Here is an 18,471-nt window from a genome sequence, read left to right as displayed (position 1 = left end):
AAGGAGCTTGTAGTTTTATTGTAGAATAAGAGATTTTAATAGGGCTAGAAATGATGCTACTGGGACAGATGTTAGCACAGAATAGAAACGAAGGAGTTCCCTTGAAAAAGTTCTTTGGTTCTTCTCCCTGCAGTAGGCACACATCAAAGTAATCGAAAGACAAAAACATGCATCTAGGGTCATGGCAGAGAATAAAATGATTACAGATGGCAGAGAATAAACAAATAAACAACTGGCTACAGACTGCACAGAAAAATAGAGTATTTCCATCCTCTTGCAGTGGGTCCGGGAAGAGATGAACTGAATCAACCCATATTCAGCCAGTGTGAGCAAAGTAAAGTAGAGGACGAAGCAATAGAAATCTGGTGGATTTAGGGACTGTTTCATCATTTCATTTTCCAGTTAATGATATATTATTTGTTATACCTTCTTTTCTGTTCATTACACTTCACAATAAAACTCTGTGCCAAGAATGCTTACAAGGTACTAAGTACCTGGTTCAGGGATATAGATACTCCCAGTGTGTCACACACCCCACAAATGGTCTATTTATGGGGATTGCAACCTGGGCCCTTCACTGTAGCAACAGTCACCAAGGAAGTTACACATTTGATAGATCCTGAATTTTATGACTTCCAGATAATTGTATACTTGCAAAAGATTTGAAATACAAATTAGCTTTAAAAAAAACCATATCAAGTATTATAACCTAGAGAATGATCATATCCAAAGTGCTTTTTTTAAAAAGATGATTTTTTTCCTGCTGTCACACACTTTCAAAATTATTTAAATTCTATGAACCCTTCAATAAACATATCAAGATGAACTTTCTGTGTGAACCTCCACCACTTCAGTTTAAAATAATCTTTCTTCTTCCGGATTCCTGCAGGCCCATTTATTATCTGTTCCATTCATTTGACATTTAGCCTGTAGTACATTTTATTATAGTTATCCTGGATCTTACTTTCTGTCCAAGTTAACTGTAAGCTTCCTTAAGGCCGAGAGTATGTTTATTTCAATTTATATCTAACCCTTCATGTAGTATATTCACATGGTTAGTGTAAGTGCTCAGTAAATGGAGTTTAAAGCACACAGTATTTCATTCATATTTTATTACATTCAACAATTCAACAAAAAAATACTTAAACACAGATTTGATGACTAAAGCAATTTCCTCTGTTCATCTGGAGAATGTGTGAAATAAAAATTTAAACATTTACAAAGCCTTGATACATTGTCACTTTAATGAGGTTGTTTTCATTTGTTTGAAAGTGGCAAGGTTCCCAGCCCACAGACACATCTCAAGTTGGTTTTAAACTGAAATTTATGTAAATATCTCAAGTTAAAACCCCCAAATTTTCTGTGTGTCTTTCATTTCTACTCCTTTTGAAATATAAGGGATGAAATACTGTTTTGTACTGACTCAAAGCATTGGCAAACTGCATCGAAGATCTCCACCCTGTAGATCAGGGTTAACTGAAAGGGCGAGTCACCCATTCTCTTTAACAAACTGATCTCTAGTTAATTAGCCTTTTAGAGATTTTCCTGCAGATGTTCACCTCAGGCTTTTGGAGGAGTAAGATGCCACTGTAGGTATTGCCAAGAAGAATATTCTCCCCAAGTAAACTCGGACCTCCCAGAATTCAATAAGTTTTAGACAAAGATAAGCTCCAGAAGGTGAAATATCTAAGCAATGCTTTGCATTAGTGTCCTTCATTTGTTTACAATCGCTCTTGAATTTTAAATGCCACAAATATACTACGGTCACCCAGTGTTCTCTTTAGATTTCTTGCTCACATATCAACAAAAACCCATTCGCCTGATTGCTATGGGCATCTATGAAACAGACTGACCTCTTCAAAGATATTATAGAATATTTAGCTATAAACATAAATAGAATGGACAGCATTTTGCAGTGCTCCTTAGACTTGTTATCACCATATGATTAAGTTCTGGCTGGCCAGATAGAAGTGAATTTTTCTATGTGTATTACAGAAAGCATTCCTAGAGATATTGTCAGGGAAGAAGGCTGTCCCTCCTTCATTTCTTCCTTCCTCATGCTGGCCAAAATACTGTCATCATGGATGAAATTTCTGCCAGGAGTCATGTGCTGAGAATAACAGAGCAGCAAGATAGAAGAGCTGAGACTTTTACGAGATAGAAGGAAACATCTATCTTAAATTATTGTAATGATAGGCTTTCTGAAATTCATACATGGAGTTGACCTGAATGACACACTCCTGCATTCCCAATGCTAATACATATTATTTCTTATTTGTCAAATGAATAACGCTACAATACTTCACTGGGTTACCAAATTGTGCCTCCTTTCTTAGGAGCTGCTGACTAAAAATTCTTACTTGAAATTTCACTTTCTTTTTCCCCCTTTTTATTATCTGCTTACATCTAGAGAAGTCATCTACTTCAAGGAGAACAGTCCTATAATAAATAGGGTTGATCACTCTTTTCTGATTATACACCCTCATATTTTTACCTGGAACTGATCATCATAGAAGGAGAAAATGCCCAGGTATGAAGAGATTTATCTTGCCACAACAGCACAGTTAGGGTCTATGGTTACATATTTATAGTCCATATTCTTATTTCTATGATGTATTATTAAAACTATTTTCAAGGCTTCTCATATTCTTAGGACACCAAAACTATCTATAAAACTAGCTAATTCTGGATATATATTATATATCCATTAGAGGTATATATTTTTTTCCTGTTATTATTGCCTGAGAGTAGATATGTGATAAGTCTTTTGAAGGAATGACCTCATTAATGTCCAGGCGAGCATCTACCTTTCCATGATTTTTATACAAGTTTAGAAGAGATTATGAAATCCCTCCAATCTGGCATCAGTGCTCTCTCCCTGATAAAAATATTTTCTGCACTGGGGCTGGGAAGTGGAGAGCCATTTCTTAGCCTTCTAAAACTATTCATGGGTAACATCAATCTAAGAAGAAAAGACAGCCCAAACACCTGGTGCATTTTGAGTGGAAGAAAAGCCAACCTGAAGGACCACCTGCCACCCAAATTATAGTGATAACATCTGATATGCGAGAAATAGATGACTTAGATGAATTTAGTTATCCAAGGAAAATTCAAAGAGACACAGTATGAAAAGTCAGTACCAACATAAATCTCTTCAAATTTTGTTTTCTATTATGTTAAGGCAGAGTTTTTGTTTACTGTAAAAAGAGATAAAATGAGCATCAAAACTAAAACAAGCACAGTGTCCTGAACAACTAAACCAAAAAAAAACCCAAAAAACAAAATGGGCCTCAGCAATGTAAGACAATTTACAAGTACTGAAATAAAAGGCCTCCCAAGCTTTGGACTCTAATGAATGGAATGTTCTTGGCTGTTTTGAGACAGGATTTTGACCGCTTCATTTCTGTTTTTCCTCTGCTTCCCCAGGAAAGTCAAAGCCACATAAGCTCCTTAAGCATCTGGCAGGCAGGTTTCCTGAACTGCTTTATCTGGATTTAGTATCACTTCATGAACTGGTCTATGGGAGTATTCACACAAAATTCCAAAGTGTGCCATCAAAATAACCCAGTATTATCTTGAAAATGTCAAGAGAACTGCTTTCGGCAATATTTTAAGTTTAGGAACCCCAGCTTAACTCTGAATGTTACAAAAAAAAAAAAAAAACTTAAATGAATTAATCCAGAAATACAGATTCTAAAAACAAATCATATACCAAAACTTAAAAGATTCCAGGTATGTTTACCAATTATTCCTTACTTTGGGAAGATGCTGATATTTAGGCCATGTTTTCTTCATGTATAAAAATTGTATTTTATTTGAACTTTTAGGATTTATTAAATGAAGTTAATAATAAATAAAACTTCAAAATATCCCTGAGATAGTTAATTTTGACATAGGTACCTCTCCTAATGAAGCTCATGATAGAGCTGTAAGAGAACCTGCCTTTGGTAAAACAATCACTCCGAGCCGAGAATGATCCTTTGTAGAGTTTGGAAATGCCCACTTTTCTTTTCCTAGTTCTTTCTTCCTTTATTTGTCATAGGGATGAAGGCTACAAACCTCTAAAGGGAGTCTTTCTGGCATGTGAGCTGAACCAGATTCTTGGCCTTATTTTCACCCCATACGATTTTTGCCTTTGTTTCTGATGATTCAGAAGGCGACTTTATTCTTGGTGCAAGAATTTTTAAATATCTGCTTATATGGTACCCTTTTGCACATTTATTCAGCAGGCACATCTTAGGCTCAGATACTCTCTTACAGATTCCTTTCTAGGAATATCTAGCACTATGCCTAAAATAAAACAGGCATGAGAAAGAGAGAGAGAAATAGAGAACAAATTGTCTTATACAATTACGGTGGCTAAGAAGTCTCAAGATAGGCAATTGGCAAGATGGAGACCCAGGAGAGCCGGTGTGTGAGTTTCAGTTTGAGGGCAGGAGACTAAAATCCCAGCTCAAACAGCCAGGCAGGCAAAGTTCCCTCCCACTCAGCCTTTTTGTTCTATTTAGGCCTTCAATTGATTGGATAAGACCCATCCTATTAGGAAGGACCATTCTGTTTTACTCAGGCTACTGATTCCGAGGTTCATCTCATCCAGAATCACCCTTACAGAGACACACCCAGAATAATACCTGACCAAATATCTCAGCATCCTATGGCCCAGTCAAGCACTCACATAAAATTAACCATTACACGTGGCTTGATTGGACATATATGATGGAAATGTGGTTAACTCAGTCAACATAACAGAATTTAAAGTTAACAAAAAAGAAAGCTTTATCAAAAATTACCATCCTGGTTGTCTAGAGTGACTAAAATTCCATCAGTATGTATATTTTCCATTGTATTATATACACATTATGTATGTTTTTAAAAGTCCCAATGCCTCTGGATCACACAGATCCCTTTGAGAATAGGTTTTACTTTCTGAACCACTTTCCCCATTGCCAGTTGTAAACAGTAAAAAAAAAAAAAAAAGGCACTTATTAGATGGCAAGCACAATGTTAAGTGTTTTCATGCATCATCTCATTGAACACTTGCAATATTAAATAAAGTATCCAAGTTTATATGACAAGTGATAGAGCTGAGAGTCAAACCTAGGTCTTTTTTGGTGCCTTAGTCCTAGTTCTTAACTACTATACTGTACTAACAGTTTGCTAAATTAATTAATGTGGAAAAGTAAAGTTTTCCTGTCCCATACCAGTCAGAAAAGTTGTGAATTGAGGGGCATTCCCAGGTAGCAACAGGTATAAATGGTGTAAAATGCAACAACAGGGTGAGGAGAGTATAACTGAAAAGAAAGAACCATTGGGTCAAAAAATGCTCCTTTGCTGTGTGACTTTGAGAAATTAACTGAACTTCACTGATCTTCATTTGTTATGATATATAAAATGGATAAATATTTCCTTTATCTAAAGTATACTTAGTGCCTAAAATCTAATGACATGATATACTAAAACTAGCTATTACTGATGCTATTAAGAGGCTAAAATTTGTAAAGCAAGAAAAGGATAGCATGATGATTTGTTTAGAAGGATGTAAAAGTGATTTACATACTAATATTGCATATTGGAAACCAGTGTGGAAATGGATCAGAAGGAATTAAAAATGGAGGAAGCTACATAAAGCTTAGACAAACAATGTTTAAAAAACAGTGAAAGATTAGCCTTCCTAGAGGTAGAAAGGTTTTCACTAGAGAGAAGTGAGAGATAATGTGGGTAAAGTAACTAAGAGGCAATTTTAGAAACCTGTAACTGCCAAATTAAGGCACATGGTCCCTTCCTGTAGGTTAGATTTCAGGGTTCCTTAAAGCTTTCTGAACAGCGGATTTTCATATCAGAGTGATGTACATATTGATTAGATTTTAGAAATGAGAGTATAGTATGAGGTTGAGACATGAGGAGAGAAATCAGAGTGAGAATGATAGTTCTGAGATTAGAAAGTAAGAAATTAGTCTGAGAGACAAAGGGGTGGTTGGGACTTACAGGGCTTGAGAGTCATCAGATGGTGAGAAAAAACTGTTTCAAACTTTCGATCTTAGATAACTGGTACTAACGATTGTTATTAGTAGAAATTATGAGATCAGATTATGCTGGTTTGAAGGAGAAAGATAATAAATCCTGAATTTGAGGCAGAGGTGTGAACACTAATTAGAAATGTGCAACATGAGGTGAAAGGTTGGAAGTAGGTCTTAGAGGAGAAATTATAATATGTTTGCTTGTTAACTATGTACAAGTGACCCTTGACGCCAAGTAAATGAATCTGTTAGAAAAGACAATAAAGAGAATGGAAGGTAAAAATCTTGACAGCTAAGCCATGCTTCTCTTTTCTGTGTTGCAAAGAGTTAAAACTTTTGCCATGAGGGCAAATGTTCTTCCTCCATGAAAAACAACCATCAATTACAAACTTTTCTGCTACCACAGGTTAGTCCTTTCAAATGCAAGCAGTCCATTTATTTCAAAGGAAGTTGAACTTTTAATATAGAAGTCAATAGTACATAAGGACATTTGTTTCAAATAAATGCAGTTTTCCCCTTAAACATAATATCATTATTTTCTCAAATACAATACATGGTATTATTAAAATGTTCAAGATTACATATTTCAAATCTTCTACACAAAAAATCATCTTTCTTTGCTTTAAAATATGGAAGTTATTTTAATATTAGTGTATTTTTCTCCCATGAGTACTTTTATCCTATTTGAAACCAGTCAAGCAACCAGTAACTGAAAATATATTGGAAAACCACATCATTTGTTATTTTTTACCAAAATTCTCTTTTCTCTGCTTATATCTTACAATATCCCAATATGACTAGCCAGTATTTACAAGCAAAAGAAACAAGTTTTTCAAAGATGACTTTATAAAGCACAAAAAAATTTTGAGCTTAGAAGCCCAGCTCATGTTACATTATTAGAAATTATTAGTTCCAGAGTATATTTTCAACTTTTAGATGGAAAAAAAATCCACTGTTCCTCAAAATGGAGAAACTACATCAAGAAATCCTGAGGGTGTCATTATTCTCAAGAGAAACCAGGGGCAAAATATCTAGGTACAAGTGAAGATTTGATTTATGCCTATGACATTTCATTATCTAAAGTGGTAAACCATTACCCAACCATAACAAAGCAGCAAACAGTTGATCAGAACTCTACATTTGTGCAAAGGAATAAGCTGTTCACTTTTTGTGGTCTGCACCTCATCAGAATTTGCCAAACTTAGACCATACCTCATAGTACTTGTTTGGGGTCTGACATATTTGAGGAGTTCTGTCAACTTGACAAAGATGGACTGGACATATTTTTATGCAAAGCTTTAATCTAACTTAAGGGACATGAAGAGTAAGAAAATAAAAGTTTATTTTGCCTTCACCTATTCCTTTTTCAATGTTATTCTTACTTAATGTATATTTGAGTTTCTGACCTATAGTATATTCCATCTCTCTAAAGAACTTCTTTTAACATTTCTTGCAAGGCAGGCCTAATGGCAATAAATTTCCTCAATTTTTGTGTGTCTGATAAAGTTTTTATTTATCATTCACTTTTGAAGGATAATTTTGCAGGATACAAAATTCTATGTTGGTAGTGTTTATATTCCCAACATTTGCAATATTCCACTCTACTCTCTTGTCTGAATGGTTTCAGAGAATAAGTCAGACTTAATTCTTATCTTTGTTCTTCTATAGGTAAGATGTTTTTTTCCTTTGACTTCCTTCAAGATTTTTCTTTACTTTGATTTTCTGTTGTTTGAAAATGATATGCCTAAATGTGGTTTGTTTGTTTCTTGTTTCCTTTTTGTTTGCTTAGCATTTTTTTTTCTTAGTGTTCTCGGAGCTTCCGGATTATCATTTCAAAGCTGTCTTCTATTCCTTTCTCTCTTTCTTCTCCCTCTCATATTCTCATTCTGTATAGTACACCTTTTGTAGTTGTCCCAGGTCCTTAGAAGATAATAATTTTTTTTCAGTCTTTATTCTTTTCACTTTTCAGTTTTTGGGGAGCTATTGATATATCCACTAGATCAGAGATTCTTTTCTTATTCATGTCCAGTCTACTACTAAGCCCATTAAGGCATTCTTCATTTCTGTCATAGTATTTTGTATTTGACATTTCTTTTTGGTTCTTTCTTAGTGTCTCCATTTATTTGCTTACACTGACCATCTGTCTGTTTTGGCATGCTGTCTACTTTATCCATTAGAACCCTTAGTAGATTAATCATTGTTATTTAAAATTCTCAGTCTGATCATGGTAACATCCCTGTCATATCCAGTTCCAATGCTTGCTCTGTCTCTTCAAATTGTGTTTTGTTTTTTCCTTTTGGAATGTCTTGCATGTTTTTCCTAATAGACAGACATGATGTACTGGGTAAAAGGAACTGCTATAAGTAGGCCTTAAGTAATGTGGTAGTGAGGAGCGAGGGAAAGAGAAAGGTTCTATAGTCCTATGATTAGGTCTTGGTAATTAGAGAGCCTCTGGACAGTGTTTCTCAGTACACCCACCTCCTGCCAAGGTGGGACAGGATGGCCAGAGTGGACAGATGCTGGGTATTTCGCTTCCCCCAGGTCAGTTAGGTGATCATAATGCCCTAGCAAATTAAGTTCTCCTTAACTAGTTTCCCCTGAGGGCAAGCCTTGTTAGGAACAGATTGTGCTGATGTATTTCAAAATGTTTCTTTTTCTATTCTCTTTGTGAGAAACATGGGGGGATTTTTCTTTGAAATGTATTGTGGGAAAATGGTCAAGCTCCTAGTGGTAAATCTCACAATTTGTGAGGGCTCCCCTGGAGTTTTTAACTCTCAGCCTTGTCTCCAGCAATTCATCAATTACAGTTCATATTTTCCTATCTTGGCAGTGGTTCCCATGGCAATTTCTGCTGCTGAGCTTCTGCTTGGTAAGCTGCAGCTCCCTGCATTTGCCTATCTTGCTAATCTTTGGGGCAGTGATTTGCCCAATGTTCTCTCCTCTTTTACAGATCCAAGAAATTTGTTGATTTTTTAAATCTCTTCACTTTTTACTTATTGTTAGGACATTGTGGTGAATTCTAAGTGGTGCTACATAGTATGAACCATGTAAAATAAGAATGTTGTCTTGGTGCTTTACCCTAATTCTCCTTACAAGCCTGATGTATGTGTGTTTTAATTACTATTATTTTTGACTGCTAAGAACTTGCTTCTGTTTCCTTCAAAAGGGAATTGTCTTTGGCCAAATGAGATACCGCCCACTGTCAAGTACTTTAAACCCCACAGCTAATAGTTCACTGGAGCACAAAAGGCTGGCCTTTTTATCTCAAACTGGAACTAATTCTGTAGTTCCATTTGTGTTCCAGAACTCCTTGTCAGTTCAGCCAAAGGGGGACTTTAGCAGAGATTACACCCTTGCTTAGTATTATTATCCTGCTCTGTTCATCTCCTTTCACTTCCCTTCTCCTATGATTTTTATCTCAATAACTAATTGCATTAGAATTCCTGTCTCAGACTCTGAGTGATGTCTAATATCTATCCTCCAATATAGCAATGAGAAAACTTCAATAGTCAAGTAATAAAATTCAACAACTTTTAGGGAAGATCAAGCTTTTGTTTCTTCCAAAAACAGCACCCTATAATAGTTGCCTGAGGACGACCTAGTTTTTACTCAAGGGCCAACAGTATTACTCTACCTTATTAATGAGTAGTGGCCCTCTTTGCCATTTCTGTAAATAGAAAACTATTCCTAAAGTTGTCCCTTATTTCTACCATCTACCAGGAAAATTGCCATCATTTAATGGACTCAGTCCATCATCTCAATGTTCAGGTGACACACCTTCTTATTTTCTCTATGGAAACAATAATGGAGGAAAAAGCAACATATTAAGTATGAAAAATGCTAGTAAAATATTGCTATTTGTCAACTTAACACAGAAATATATTTCCCAGAATTCCATTTTTCTAGTTAGTATTGGCTGCAAAAGACACATTTCTTGGTACCTAGAAGCATAGAAGTGAAAGAGAAGTCACATTTCTTAATCTTTGAAGGTTGGTGAAAGATGCCAGGCACTGTGGCAGCTCATGCATGTTGTCATTGATTTGTTAGCTCATATATTTGGTGGGGCAGCTTCTAGAACCACAAATTCTTCAGTTCTCACCTGATCTTCTTTATCTTCTCCATGTCCTGAATCAGGTGTGTTCAGCTCTGGTGAAGTATACCAGCTGCTCCTGAAAGTCACTCATGTAACAGAGAATTTCACTTAAAAAGGCCATGTTAGCTACAGCCACTGTGGAATTCCCAAACTTCCCACAGAAGTGATCCACATTGAGTGTCCGATGGAGCACAGTCCCCAGGGGTTCAGCCAGGAACCTGGTGGTAATTTGATTACATCACACTCTCATAGGTCTCCCATCACAGGAAGGGCAGCACTTCATTATCACTGGAATAGACATCTCATCTGGATTAATACTTGCCTTCCTTGCTCACATTCATTTTTGCAAAACCACCTTCCTTGGGTTTATAGAATGACTTTGTCATTGTCATGTTATTCCATACGTGGTTGCTTTTGATCAATAAATTATTATCTGACCAAGGATGTCTATAAAAAAAAATGATGTGCAGCAATACTCCCAGGATTAACTGATGTTACCATGTTCTCCATCACTCCAAAGCAGCTGAGCTGAGAGAACTGTGGAATGGGCTTCTGAAGATTCAGTTAGAGCACCTTCTGGGACTCAATAGCTTACAAGTCTGGGATAGCATTCTCAGATTCTGTACAGTTTATATAGCCTCTAAATTGGTGGCCAATATGTCGTCACACCAGGCAAGAAACCAATATACGGCGGGGGTGCTTGCTGAGAGCAAAGGGAATATGGGATGGGATGGGTAGTGCAGAAAAGATAGTCAGAAATAATGACCATGACCACATGACCAGTTACAGAAAAAAGAACCACAATGGGTCATCTTATCTACCTGATTTTTAAAAACCCCCTCAAGTAGATGGCTTTGTTAGAATTCATACGCAACATGGTTCTCATGCCTTGAACCTGTTCTTATTTACTTTGCTACGTGGATAAATTTAATCAATGGATGATTACAATGTCAAGCTGAACTTCCACATGTAGTTTCACTTCCTTAATAAATCAACACATTCCTCTGATATCTGATATATAGCCATTGAGCTTGTAGATGCTTATTTGTTTGTTTATTTATTTCTGACTGACTAGAAGAGAAAATCAGATGCATCTTTATTTTTCTTGTATAGAACAGCAGTACATCTTCACAATTCTACCTCAGAGTATATCAGCTCTCCAGTTGTGTCACACTCTTATTTGCAGGGTAATCAATTGTTTACAGTCCACAGGATATCATACTGGTCCACTACATTGATGATATCCTCTTCTATGGACTTGGAGAGGAGAAGGTAGCAACTACTTTAGAAACCTTGGTAAGACAAGTAAGTGCCAGAGAATAGAAAAAAATTGAGTCCCACAAAACTTCAAGAGCTTGCCACTTGCTGACATCTCTATGCACCCACTAGTCTGGGAACTCACACTTATTTTCTATTTCTTTCATAACAAATTACCACAAACTTAGTGGCTTAAATAAACACAAGTTTATTATTTTAACAGGTCTGCAGGTCAGAAATCTGATATGGCTCTCATCAGACTGAAGCCAATGTGTTATTAGGCTGCTTTCCTTTCTGGAAGCTCTTAGGGAAAAATCTCTGATATGGGGCTTTTTAAAAGAGACATGAAGGAAGTCAGGAGTTGAAACATGTTGATAACTTGGTAAGATCATGTAGGCAACTGGAAAAACAAGTGCCAAGGCCATCAAGCAAGAGCAGGCTTATCAGGTTTGAGGAACACTGGAGAGGCCGTGTGTGGCTGGAGCACAGGGAAAACTGGTAGGAAGTGAGTTGGGAGTAGATGGGGGGAAATGTATGTTGGCAGAGAGCATGAGGGCTAGTTTATATGGGATCTTATTGTGAATGAGATGGGAGGGAAGGGGCATTAGTGGTATTTCGACAAAAGACTTACATGAACAAATATCATGTTCTTATAAGAAAAACAATGTATTTACAAAATGTATAAAATGAACTATGGGTACCTGATTAACCATCCAAGAAATGGCACATTTTTTTTTGTATAAACAGCTCTCTGTGTTAGACCAGGAGACTAGATTTCTTGCCTGAATAGTTTAACCATTTATTTGTGGGATACTGGATTATTCTATGTAATGAATAGAGTATCTGTGTACAATCAAAAATAAGATTTATTATAATCTTAATAGATAAAATAGATTTTTCAGTTTCTCCCTCACCCCACCCTAGCATGGTGTTGAGACTTTAGGCCTCTCTTTTTATCCTCAGTTTATTTTAAAATCAATTCAAATGTATCTGTAGTTGTAATTTAGTGATTCTTTTCCAATACTCCTGTACAGGAAATAGCAGGTAATAACTTTTTTTGAATGAAGGCAATGAATTCTACAGAACTGTTTTTATTTCCTTGGCTCAAATTAACTTCCCAATGAACTAACTTTATCCATAGTAAGTCTCCAGTGAGAGGAAAGCCCAAATATTCTGAGCTGTTTGGAAGCTGATGAGCTACTGTGCATATAAAGTAAGTTTTTTAAAGAATGTAACAACAGTGTATTTATTTTTTAGTTCTGAACTGAGATTTTTGAGGAGAGTTAGACAAATCTCCTGTCTAAGCCTTTATTTTGTAAACTTCTGGCATTTCATTCACAGTTGTTCTTTATTTGACTTTGAAAAGTTGATGAAATTTTCAATCTCAAATTATAACAAATCTGTATTTTAAAGTTGAAAAATGTACCATTACATACAGCAAAGTACAGCCATAATATAATGCAATAGGGCTATTACTTTAACAAACTAACCAGATATTATGCATTCATAGAAGTGGTGACCTTTTCTAGCTCTTCACCTTCAGAAGCTGTCTTTGATCACAGTGTTGCTATAATTCAACACTCTAAAATAATTTCATTGTTCATTGATATAATCCTTTTAATTATAGGAACCACTCTGCTTTTAAAATACAGTTAAAAATACATGTTGAAGAGGTATGTGACAAATTCTTTCCCAAGTGCAAAGAACATAAGGAAAACAATATAGATTTAAGCATTTGCTTTGTACCAATAACTTTTCCAGGTGCTAATCTATCCAACCAAAATGCAAAATCCTTGAAGGGCTCAGTAATATTTGTTATTTCTTAGTATGTCTGGCAGGACCTGGCCTCATTGCTTGGATATAGTAACTACATGTCCTCATCAGTTCAAAACTAGCAACACTAAGATAACAAAAGAGCTGTGATTCACTTATAAATAGTGAGCAGATACTTTCAGAGAGCACATACCTGCTATTTCATATGGAGAGAATTCTAACTTATGACAATATTCCTCCTAGCTGAATCTCTTTTAGCCCAGTTCCTGTCAGAACTTTATGGATAAAGCTATTAGTATTGGAGCTTTGAATAAACACCTACTGTTACCAAAAAGTCTTTTAAGTTGGCATGTTCTTGGAACTCCAATAAAAAGAAATATGGGGGAAAAAAGGATATTTTTATAGCACTATTAATTATTTAATATTATTATCCCAAAGGATAGTCCTGGACAGTGATATTGATGCTCAAACTATAAAGGGTGGATTATGACTTTAGTTACATTTTAGTACCTTAGTTTCAGTGTTTCTCTTTCTTTACTTTTTTTTGGTAGACTTGAACACTGACTTTCCAATAATGCTGCTTACTAATTTACCAGTAAAATAAAATTATCTCCCATGAGATTGCACGTATTTTTGTAACCTGTGATCCATGAAAAAAATAAAGGCCAAATATACATAAAAATAACATCATAGAGTCATTTATATCATTTAACTATTGGTTGTTAGTAGTTTTTACTGATCACAAATAAAGCTACTATTAACATTCATTATGTTGAGGTTTTTTGGTGGGTGAATAGCAACTTTCATTACTTTGGAGCAAATATCCAAGAATAAGAATGCTGATTTATATGATAAATGTATACTTGGATATTTAGTTTCATAATTAACTTTTTTCCCAGAGTGGCTTTATAGTCAAAATGTCTTCTGTACTTCAGGGATACCCTGTTTTTAGTCCTCTGGCCAGAGAAAACTGGACTTTTCTTTTCTCTTTTTGGACTATGCTCATTAACGTTAGTGAATTGTGGGTTGCTTTAGGACACAGACAAGGGCGTATATACCATCTCCCGGACACGCCCTACTGGGGAATCCCTAGCCAGTTCATCTTCTCTTCTCCACCTCTTAGGCTCTTCTGATATTTGCTTTATGTGTTGTGTTCATACGGAGTTTTGGTTATAATTAGTGGGAGAGGTCTGGTTGAATATGCTCTCCATCCTGACTCGAACTAAAATCATCAGCCAAAATATTTATTCAATTCCCATGCATCTGAGAAAGCTCATGTATTTCAGAAAGTCAGTTCGGTCATGCTGAAGCAAATTGTTTTAGATACCCTGTACCCCCATTTCTGAGAAGGAAACATGTTTCTACATGAACATATGTGTCGCAACATCTTACATTACAGGAAGATTCTACATTAGTAGCTCAGAATGAATGTATCAAGGTCAGGACAGGATTCACTTAAAGAATAAAAACAAACTTCCATATGACTGTCTTTTTCAGCTCTGTGCAAATTCACAATTTAAAATTCCATCTAACTGAACTGAGAAAGTGCCAGCCTCCCTACCCACATGCCCAAAAGCCATTCTGCTCACACTTTCTTGTTTGGAGCACTACACTTTTATCCCCTGCTTCGGAGGAACTCACAGGACATCTGTCAAATAACCCTACAGAAGCTTTACACCAGGGTGTTGAAAATATTCTTTAAAAAAAAAAAATCTGTTCAAAAGCCACAACATTTTAAAATTACCATGAGTAACTCACGTCTTGCCATTAATGTCTATTAGTAGAGCTTAATTTGTCAACTTTGCACATTGCTCCTAATGACAATGTACTATTTAGAAACTAGTAAGTCATGCATAATGGATATACAGTACATTGATCTCTTTTAAAATTATAATTTATCCACTATTTGTTTTTAATAAGGTAATTATTTGATGTATATGTATGTATATGTTATGTATATATATAATAGATACATATCACAATTTATTATACTTATTACTTGAAAAATGAAGTTGCTTAAGTTTCCTAAAAAAAAATTCATATTATTTAAAGAAGGAATCTACCTAAATAAAATTCTGTGTTTTATCTGGATGAAATACAAAGTAAAGTAACCTCATACATTTAAATGTCTGTTTATGTTTGTGTTTATCTTACCTAAGTCATACATCATCACTCAAATGTTAAAGCAATATGAAGGATGAGGGATGATTTGGCTTTTCAAGAGCCGAGAACACATACTTCATGGGAACAAGAGAGAATAGCATTGGTTGAGGATATACCAGTTGGTGGTTGTATGATTTTCTCTTTCAAGTGCTCATTCTGATAAGACATTATAGTTTATAAGAATAAAAGAAGATATTAAATATACCATGAAACCTTGTTCTAAAGATGTCAAAGTACTAACATGCAGCTGGTATGTTTACTTGTTTGAAGCCACAATGAACTCAGCTCGTATTTGAAAGGTTATGCTCTATAGAACATGTTTTCATTTTATTTTATGAATAAAGTGACAAGTAGATACTATGTTAAATTTCTTCTCCAGTTTGTTCTATGCCATGGATAGAGCTCTCTGACACAGCAAAGCAAAAGGGTGAAGATTTGGTCCTGCACAGAAGGGACTTATCCACGACAACCCAACTGATTTCAATAGACAGTTGGCAAGAAAATCTCTGCATGTGACTGCAAGTTTTCTCTCTCTCTCTCTCGAAGGACAGCCATTAATAAAAGCAGATCTAGAAGTTCATCTATTAAATCATCATTGCATGTGTGTGTGTGTGTGTGTGTGCGCGCGCGCGCGCGCACATATTTACACACATATAGTAGGTAACTTTCTACTCATTAAAACAACAATAATTTATAGCAAATGATTCACTTTTTAATTATCAAAACACACAATGAACAACTACCTGTATGGTAAAAAAAATGAGTTAAAATCAATATTAGCTAGAGTCTAACCATTTTTACCTTGAATCAGTGATAGAGTAAATCTTCCTGTGGATACGTACGTATAAAACAATAATGACATGGTACTGATAAAGCTGCTCACTAATAGTTTTGGTTGTCGGCCTTCACAGTATTGAAACTACTGTACCTCCCTATTTTGTAAGCTAAGCATGGTCATAGGTGTTGCTTCACTAATGGAATGGAAATGGAAGTGGCATGTGTTGCTTCTAGGCAGAAGCCTCTAATTGCTGGTGTTAGACTTTACTTTTCTTCCTCTAACTCAGCAATTGTGAAAGCATATGTTGATATGGAAGGGCAATACTAAATAATAACACAGACTGCAAGTGACTTAGGGAGTCACCAAAACTTGTAGAGGATTTTGAGTGAGGTGGAAACAAACGTTTATTATTTTTAAGCCGCTTAGATTTTTGGAGTTTCTTGTTATGGAAGCATAACCTTTCCCATTCTGACAAAGCCCACGGGCAGTGTGGAAATAAGAAGATCACCATTCACTGAGTGAACCTAGTATTCCACATAGGATTGGAATTATTTACCTTGTTTTACAAATGGATTGTCAATACAACTTTGTTGGCATTAACTTTGTGCTATTAACTGCTGAGGCATACTCTTCAACTCCATTTCTAATGAGTTCTTTCATGGAGTGGATAGTACAGTTTCACACTTTTTAATAAAAACAAATGCCTACATAATCAAGGACCATCCTGGTTCTCTGTGAGTTTCTATCTGGCTACTTTAAATTTACAAAGGAGTGAATTATCTAAAGAAAAATATGTAAAAGATGTCTGTAGCCCCTGTCCTCATATATATTTTTTGTTTCTATATGGATTTGTTCCCTAATTTGAGTAAACAAAAAATATAAATGATTCACAAAGACAAACAATATCCAAGTAAATCACACTCTTTCATTTGTCCAGTAAATTGACATATTCAACTCATATTTAAGGGCAAGGCAATATTTTACATTGGTTAGGCACTAGAAACCGCTATTACTAATTCAGACTGCCACTTACCAGTTTCATAACTTCAGGTAAGCTTTCTAACATCTTTATGCTCTGATTTTTTCACTTTGAGTGCTGATATTGTATAACCTTTGTGGGAAGGTTAAATAAAATAATCAATATGAAAAGCCTAAAATACAGCTTGACACATAAGAAATAGTCAAGATATATTAGATATTATTATATCCTACATGAACAGAAAGTAAAAATGGCACAATGTTATAATTATTTTTTGAGCACTTATAGTATGCCAAAACTGTACCAGGTACATTTCCTAAATTACACCATCACCCCTTCATGATAACTCTGACACTTCATTGTTCCTACATTCATTTCATAGATGAGACAACTCTCATTTGAGATGATAAGTAAGGATTTGAATCCTGCTTTTGGTTTGCTCTCATTTCAGAGACTACTTTTTACACTACAGCAGTCTCAACACTGGTAATCACAATGAATAGAAGACCAATAAGAGATGCCCAGGGCCTCAAGAATATTAATCTGGCTATGTTAAGACAAGAAAAAAACAATACAATGCATGATGTGTTATAAGAAAGGTATAAGTGAGGCATTATGAGAGTTCTGAGTTCTGAGGCATGAGCTTGCCTCTGGGCAGATGGTTGCATGGAAAGGGAATTTGGAATTTTAGCAACTGAATAGGTGGAATTTTGACAAGTGCAAAGGATGCAGGAGCATCCTTGGAGAATAAAACAGCAAGAAAAAAGATCTTGCAAAGAAGTATTGAGTATATTAAAAATAAAGCTAGAGGACTTGAATTTATGAAAGTATTTTCAAAGTAATGACCATAACAATTCTCAGTATTTAATGGCATAATTCCTTTTACCAATTGTATATATATATTAGTGTGTAATCCAGAAATCAGCAAATGCTTATTATTTCACTTATTTCTGAGGTCAGGAATTTCACAGAGACTTAGTTGAAAGGTTTGGGCTCAGGGTTTTTAAGGAGGTTGCAGTCAAGATGTTAGCTGGCACTGTATTCATCTGAAAGCTTAACTGGGACTGAAGGGATACACTTCCAAATTGACCCATACATCTGCTTATTACCAAAAGCCTCAATCTCTTACCACATAAACCTCTGCATTAGGCTGTTTGAGTGCCCTTACTGCATGGCAGCTGGCTTCCCTCAGAGTAAGTGATTCAAGAGGAAGATGGAGTTATCAGTGTTTTCTTATTACCTAACTTTGGAAGACACACTGTCATTTCTTCAAATCCCAGGGTTTACATAGGTCATCCCTCTTCACTGGGGGAGGGAAGTTTACCAAGGTGTGAATCCCAGCAGGTGGGGTATCATTGGGGCCATCTCAGTAGCTGGCTACCATAGCCATCCTTTGTGTTTAAAATAAAAT

The 18,471-nt window shown here is 35.6% G+C and overlaps 1 long non-coding RNA gene across 1 annotated transcript; it reads left to right on the top strand.

Annotated features, from left to right (window-relative positions):
* Positions 1–11,820: 11,820 nt before the first annotated feature.
* On the top strand, positions 11,821–15,896 carry LOC118916429 (uncharacterized). Its single transcript, XR_005026381.2, has 3 exons — positions 11,821–11,865; positions 12,509–12,580; positions 15,683–15,896. It is a non-coding gene; the product is annotated as an uncharacterized LOC118916429 (long non-coding RNA).
* The last annotated feature ends 2,575 nt before the right edge of the window (positions 15,897–18,471 follow it).

This window comes from Manis pentadactyla, chromosome 3 (genome assembly GCF_030020395.1).
Source record: "Manis pentadactyla isolate mManPen7 chromosome 3, mManPen7.hap1, whole genome shotgun sequence".
NCBI lineage: Eukaryota > Metazoa > Chordata > Mammalia > Pholidota > Manidae > Manis > Manis pentadactyla.
Note: the sequence above shows the minus strand (reverse complement) of the source record. Positions and strands in the feature narration are given on the sequence as shown.